This window comes from Brassica napus, unplaced genomic scaffold (genome assembly GCF_020379485.1).
Source record: "Brassica napus cultivar Da-Ae unplaced genomic scaffold, Da-Ae ScsIHWf_2428;HRSCAF=3137, whole genome shotgun sequence".
Lineage (NCBI taxonomy): Eukaryota > Viridiplantae > Streptophyta > Magnoliopsida > Brassicales > Brassicaceae > Brassica > Brassica napus.
Genome location: NW_026015767.1, coordinates 317,501 through 325,308, shown reverse-complemented (window position 1 = coordinate 325,308; position 7,808 = coordinate 317,501).

The following is a 7,808-nucleotide window of genomic DNA, read 5'->3' as shown; positions in this document are numbered from 1 at the left end:
TGAAAAGCCTTAGGCCTTGATCTAACGGAAAACGCTAACTCTAGGTACGGGTTGCAAAGCCTTATGCCTTGACGCAGCGGGACGAGTTAGTGGATGAACTGGTCTAGGTCGTGGAGTAAAGTTTGTGACTCTGACCGGATTGTCCCTAGCCCGTCACGTAGCGCTTTCGGACCATGGTGTTGGGTTGGACGGTCAGTCATGTTCTTGTTTGATTGTTGGCTGGCCGGTTGGCCTTTCATCTCCAACCCTTGGTGTGGGTCGTCCGTCGGTCATGTTCTTGTTTGATTGTTGGCCGGTGGGTCGACCTATGCTTAGGACGGTTCGGGGGTGTTACAGTCGGGGGCATTCGTATTTCATTGTCAGAGGTGAAATTCTTGGATTTATGAAAGACGAACAACTGCGAAAGCATTTGCCAAGGATGTTTTCTGTCACGCCCCCAATCCTGAATAGGATTGTTGGGACGGCCATGGTTCGAGGAAACGTTCAAGCCAGTCTTAAGACATCAAGGCAAGCGTTCCATGGTCGAGAAAGAAGGTTAAGGATATAAGGAAACTTAGACTTAACCTTATACAAGCTAAGAGACAGCTAGGACGAGTAAGACGGTAGCTAGGACGAAGTGGACGAGTAGCTCGGCCAGCTCAAGGAAGCTAGGTTCAGTTCACTCCAGCTCAGTCCCTACTAAGTCAGCTCCACTATCTGGACTACTATCTCACTCAGCTGAGGCAGCTGAGAGTCAGCTCATCTCAGCTAGACGGACTGTCCGGGCTTTAGGCCGATGGTCCGGGTCTGGGTCAGTGGCGGGCTGTGAGGTCCGGCCATGAGGCCATGGGCTGTTGGGTCCTTGGGCAAGGCCGTGGGCTGTGTCCAGGAGGCCTGGGGCGTGGGTTGGACTTGTGGCCGACCCCAAACCCAATCAGAAAGGGCGAAGGGATGCAAGTGGCCGAAAGGGGGCAACTCTTGGCCGATGGTGCCCATTCGCTAGCAAGTCGTGCCTGTTCGTGGGGCAAGACTTACCCCCTCGTTTTCTATAAATATGGGGGCTCTCTGGTCGATTTCATTATCCAATTCCAGAGTAAAATACTCAGAGAAAAACATAGAGAGAAAGAAAGAGAGAAAGAGAGAGTTCCGGCCAAGAGAAAGGCCGATTGTGGTGGTGTTGTGTTCCGGCGACTCTGATCGTTTGAGAACTAACTCCGGTCAAGAATGGGAGATCAAGACAAGGAGAAGAGCATGGAGAACCCAGACGTGGTTCACAAGGTATGTGATGGGCCGTGGCTCCATCAGACCGAACGGACGGTCCATGCGACCGCACCGCGGCTCTGCTCGGTTCCTAAGTCCCATCCGGCTCTCCTTATCTATTTCAATTCGTTTCTCTTCTCTTCTCCCTGGTTAAACACAAAGTGTTGTGTTAGTTGAGTCCAAGGGACACGTCCCTAGGCTTTGGCCGAACATAACCAGACCGCTAGCCTAGACACGGGTCGGTTAGACGGATGATCTGATCGTACCAAGACTGGGCGGTTAGGACGAACGGTTGGGAATGACCCAAAGGGCACGAGTTGTCAAGAGTCATGAGTGTTCAAAGGTTGTGAGTTGCCAAAGGGTGTCAGGGACCAAAAGGTACGAGTTACCAAAGGTTGCGAACATCAAAAGGTACGAGGACCAAGAGGCACGATTGGCCAAAGGGTGCATGTTCGAAACGGTGTCTTTCGGGACAGGTTAGGACCGATCCTTATGGATCAGCCTATGGCTTGTCTAGTTAAGACAAGGTCACGGTTTGTCTAAGCCAAGGTAGAGTCGCAAGGTCTGACCGGTTGCTAAGCCTTCCGGATTAGGCTTGAGGCTTACTAGGCCGATTGGATCCAGGCCTAAGGCCGGATCAGGTAAGGGAGTCCGTTGGGCCATTGAGCCGGACTCCATTGGCCGGTCGCACCTAGATTCTATCCGGATAGACGGATTGGTCTTTGGGGACGATCCGGATCTGTTCGTGTGTTCTGTTTATCTATTCTGGACTATCTATCTGATTCTAAGTCAAGGGGTGGTTGGTTGAATGACTTAGGATACGGTAGGTAGGTTCATACGTTTTATGATTATGTTGACTGAGGTTTATCTAAGTTCTAGGAACCAAGCCAAGCATTGTAGAATCAATCCGTTCTATTCTCGGTTATGATTAATGCTTATCTGGTTGTGGTTTCAGGAACTAAGGATGGTTCTGGTCAAGCCAAGGAGCCGTGAAGGCTCGGTCAGTGAGAGGCTGTGTAACGTGTGGTTAGATGATGCTAGGGATGAACTAGTGATTGTCTATGAGACTGTTAAGAAGTTGTGTATTGAATCTCATGTTTCTAAGTAATACAAAGTTTATACATTGTTATTCCGCTGTGCAATCTGTTCCTTTGTTTATGAACCTCATATTCGAATATGACTTAGTAACTAATAGACTTAAAAATGGATCAAACAAGCAGAGAAATTAATAAGTAAGCCTGCGGACTCCATCAGGTCGAGAGGCCAGGGTTCGGGTCTTACAAGTTGGTATCAGAGCATGCTTGATTCTAGGATAGTTGGGTTAGGCAGTCCACACACACACACACGCAGCCAGCTGATTAGGTCTCACGGTGAGGTTTGATTGCTTAGTCTAGGGATTGTTTTGTTCTGTTTATGTTAGTGTGTTTCGTACTAACATTGTCTGAATCCTTAGGCTGGAAAAAGCAAATCGGGAAAGTCCCGAAAGAGTAAGAAAACAGCCGGTCAGTCTAGTCAAGTGGCCATGGACGGGACCAATCTATCCGGATTGCAAACCGATCCGGCCGCAGCTGACACTAGAGACGTGTTGCCAACTGATCAGGCTAATCTTACGGGGACGCAACAGGATGGTCAGGAACATCGGGAGAGTGATGAGGAAGTGGAATCCTCGAACGCTAACCGTGATGGTGACCAGCATGAGAGAGTGGCCGATGGAACGGCTAATGTGCCCGCAACACTGTCCAAAGAGGACTTGTTAGAGGCCATGAAGGTAATGGGGACTCAGGTTGCGGCTATGGCGCAACTGTTCACGCCACTAGTGAACTCCTCGGTTGGCCAGGCTACGCCTGTGGCTACGACCACCCCCAACACCAATGGTCCAGTTGTGGAAACGGTTGAGGTGATCGAGATCGATCCACCGGAAAAGTCTGAAAAGAAGGTGGACTATCTGAGTCTGCTTCAACATTTATCCAGGTTGGGTACGAAGCATTTCTCCGGTAGCACCGACCCTATTGTGGCAGACGAGTGGAGGAGTAGGCTGGTCCGAAACTTTCAATCAACTCGCTGTCCAGTGGATTACAGACGCGACATTGCGGTTCACTTCCTGGAAGGGGACGCGCATAACTGGTGGCTTGCAGTGGACAAGCGCACCAATGGGAGTCTGGAAAGTTTTGCGGACTTTGAAATTGAATTCAACCGCAAATACTTCCCTGCTGAGGCTTGGGATCGTCTGGAAGCTCAGTTTCTAGATTTGGCCCAAGGCCGCAGGACCGTACGAGAGTACGAAGAAGAGTTCAACCGGCTCAGACGGTTTGTTGGAAGAGAGCTGGAGGACGAGGCAGTCCAGGTCCGTAGGTTCATCCGAGGCCTAAGGCCCGAACTGAAGACGCATTGCTCGATCCGCACTTTCAACACAGTCGGAGAACTGGTGGAACGGGTGGCTTTGCTAGAGTCTAACTTGGCTGAAGAAGCTAAGCTTAAGGCTAAGACACAGTCTGGCCAGTCGGGCAAAACAAATGATAAAAAGAGGAAGTGGGACCAGGTGGACGGAGGTAAGACCTCTGGTGGCCGACCTACATGTCCCATGTGTGGAAAGAATCATCCCGGTGAGTGCTGGAAGGCCATGGGGGCTTATGTGCGATGTGGCAGCATGGATCACACGATCCAAAACTGCACTCGACCAAACCGATTCTCAGACCAGTCCAGTGGCAGCGGCTCCGTGACTTGCTTCCTATGTGGCAAGACTGGACACTACAAGTCGGACTGTCCTAAGCTACAAGGAGGACAAGGGAAGGGCCGTGGAGACACAGGCAAGTCGACCCAGAGTAGGCCGACCACAACACCAAGGGTGTATGAGCTGTCCCGGGACGACGGCGCTTCTGGATCGTTTGATTCGATCTCTGGTAATTCCTAAATTTTTCTTTTTACATTCAAGTAGAAAATGCTTGGTATGGAACCTAGAATGTCTAGGGGATTCTGATGAGGGTCTCTGTTAGGAACCCTCATGATTGGTGGTGTGGAAACCCACGTACTTTTCGACACAGGGGCTACACATAGTTTTGTGAGTCCGGGACTGGTCGGAAAGGGTCTGTTCTGTCTGGACGCTGGAAATAATTTTGGGATAGTGAGGGCGGCCGGAGGGCAAGCCATGAACTCACTAGGTCTCATGTCAAATATCCCAGTGTCAATACAGGGAAAGGTATTCCCTGTGGATTTGGTCTGTGTCCACCTAAAAAATCACGAAGTGATCCTAGGTATGGACTGGTTGGGAAAGTATCGGGCCACTCTCGATTGCCATAGAGGTCGTGTGCAATTGGAGACTGGGCTTCCACCGATCCAGTACCAATGTCTGTGTCCGGCTCAAGAGAAAGTAGTGGTTTCAGCAGTTCGAGCGATTCGGATGTTGGAACAGGGTTGTCAGTCCTTTTTGGCTACAATTACAACTGTCTGAAAGACCTTTCAGAGGATTCGTTGGTGTTGAAGTTCCCAGATGTGTTCCAGGTACCTCAGGGTGTCCCCCCTGATAGGTCGGATCCATTTACGATTGAACTAAAGCCAGGGACAGGTCCGCTGTCCAAGAGTCCGTACCGGATGGCTCCGGCCGAAATGGCCGAGCTAAAGAAGCAATTGGAAGAATTGCTTGATAAGGGGTTCATACGGCCAAGTAGCTCCCCTTGGGGAGCACCAGTCCTCTTTGTGAGAAAGAAGGATGGTAGCATGCGTCTGTGCATCGACTATCGAGGGTTGAACAGGGTCACTGTGAAGAACAAGTACCCGTTGCCCAGGATAGACGAACTGTTGGATCAACTCAAAGGAGCCAAGTGGTTTTCCAAGATTGATTTGGCTTCAGGGTATCATCAGATCCCTATAGAGCCAAATGATATTAGGAAGACGGCATTTAGGACCAGGTACGGTCATTACGAGTTCGTAGTGATGCCGTTCGGTCTGACCAATGCACCTGCCGCTTTCATGAAAATGATGAACAGCGTGTTCCGAGATTTCTTGGATGAATTCGTGATCATCTTCATTGATGATATCCTAATTTATTCCAAGGATGAGGAATCTCATAGGAAACACTTGAGAGCCGTGCTGGAACGATTACGAGAACACAAACTCTATGCTAAACTCAGTAAATGTAGCTTTTGGCAGAAGAGTATTGGGTTCCTCGGCCATATTGTTTCCGATCAGGGCATCTCGGTGGATCCAGAGAAGATCAGGGCAATCAAGGATTGGCCCCGACCACGCAGTGCTACGGAAGTCAGAAGCTTCTTAGGGCTGGCAGGTTACTATAGAAAGTTTGTGAAAGGATTCGCAAGCTTGGCTCAGCCTATGACGCGGTTGACTGGGAAGGACGTTAAGTTCACATGGGCTGAAGAGTGTGAGGAATGTTTCTCCGCACTTAAGAACATGCTGACTAGCGCACCCGTCCTAGTGCTTCCGGAGGCCGATCAACCATATGTGGTCTATACGGACGCGTCCATCACTGGGCTAGGTTGCGTATTGACCCAGCATGGGAAGGTCATTGCCTATGCGTCCAGGCAGTTGAGGAAACATGAGGGAAACTACCCCACCCATGATCTCGAAATGGCTGCGGTAGTATTCGCCTTAAAGATTTGGCGATCATACTTGTATGGCGCCAAAGTTCAGATACTTACGGACCATAAGAGTCTTAAGTATATATTCACCCAGCCTGAGTTAAACTTAAGGCAGAGGAGGTGGATGAAATTCGTAGCTGACTACGATTTGGACATCACCTACTATCCGGGAAAGGCTAATCTGGTAGCAGACGCTTTGAGCCGGAAGAGGGCTGATGTATCGGCCGAACGGGAAGTGGACGACCTGGACGGTATGGTCCGTGCTCTGCGGCTGAGTGTGCTGACTACGACAACCGAAGCTTTGGGGTTGGAGGCGGTTAACCAGGCCGACCTGCTTAGTCGAATCCGGTTGGCTCAAGGTCAGAACGAGAACCTGAATAAGGTTGCTCAGAATGATAGGACGGAGTACCAGATTGCAAAGGATGGTACCATCCTAGTAAACGGTCGGATCAGTGTTCCTAATGATAGGAGTCTAAAGGAAGAGATTATGAGGGAGGCTCATAAGTCCAGATTCTCGGTTCATCCTGGTGCGACCAAGATGTACCAGAACCATAAGAAATTCTATCATTGGATCCGTATGAAGGCAGATGTAGCGGAATGGGTGGCCAAGTGTTCCACTTGCCAACTCATCAAAGCAGAACATCAGGTGCCTAGTGGGTTGTTACAAAGCTTGCCTATTCCGGAATGGAAATGGGATCACATCACAATGGACTTTGTGACCGGGTTCCCTACCACAAGGAATAAGAAAGATGCGGTTTGGGTTGTGGTTGATCGACTAACCAAATCAGCACACTTCCTGGCTATCAAGAAGTCAGATGGGGTAGATCAGATTGTACGTAAGTACATTGATGAGATCGTCCGACTACATGGTGTGCCGGCAAGCATAGTCTCGGATAGGGATTCAAGGTTCACATCTTACTTCTGGAAGGCTTTCCAAAAGGCCTTAGGAACAAGAGTGAACATGAGTACAGCCTATCACCCACAGACGGATGGACAGTCTGAACGTACGATCCAGACATTGGAAGATATGTTGCGAGCATGTGTTCTAGACTGGGGTGATTCCTGGGAGAAACATCTACCTCTGGTAGAATTTGCTTACAACAATAGTTTCCATAGTAGTATTGGCATGTCGCCATACGAAGCTCTGTATGGGCGTCCATGCAGGACACCCTTATGCTGGACCCAAGTTGGGGAACGCAGCATGATTGGTCCGGAGATTGTCGAAGAGACAACCGAAAAGATCAAGTTCTTGAGGGACAAGATGAGACAGGCACAAGATCGCCAAAAGAACTATGCAGATCGAAGAAGGAAAGATCTCGAGTTTCAAGTAGGTGACTTGGTGTATCTCAAAATGATTACCTTCAAAGGACGAGTCCAAATTTCTTGGAGACGGAAGTTAGACCCGAGATACTTGGGGCCGTTCAAGGTCATTGAAAGAGTTGGGATGGTGGCCTACAAGTTGGACTTACCGGCCAAGATGGACGCATTTCATAATGTGTTCCACGTCTCCCAACTTTGGAAATGTTTGACGGACCAAGACATCGCTCTTCCTGCCATTCCAGACGATCTTGGTAAGAACCTAACCTTGGAAACGAGGCCAGTTCGAATCATAGATAGGATGGAAAAAGCAACAAGGAAGAAGACGGTCCAGATGGTCAAGGTCGTCTGGGACTGTAATGGTCAGGATATAATCACTTGGGAGACCGAACCTAGAATGAAAGCAGAGTACCCAGAGTGGTTGGATCAGTTTGTTTCCGAGGAAGCATTCGATTCGGATTCGAGGACGAATCCATCCCAAGGGGGGAGACTTGTCACGCCCCCAATCCTGAATAGGATTGTTGGGACGGCCATGGTTCGAGGAAACGTACAAGCCAGTCTTAAGACATCAAGGCAAGCGTTCCATGGTCGAGAAAGAAGGTTAAGGATATAAGGAAACTTACACTTAACCTTATACAAGCTAAGAGACAGGTAGGACGA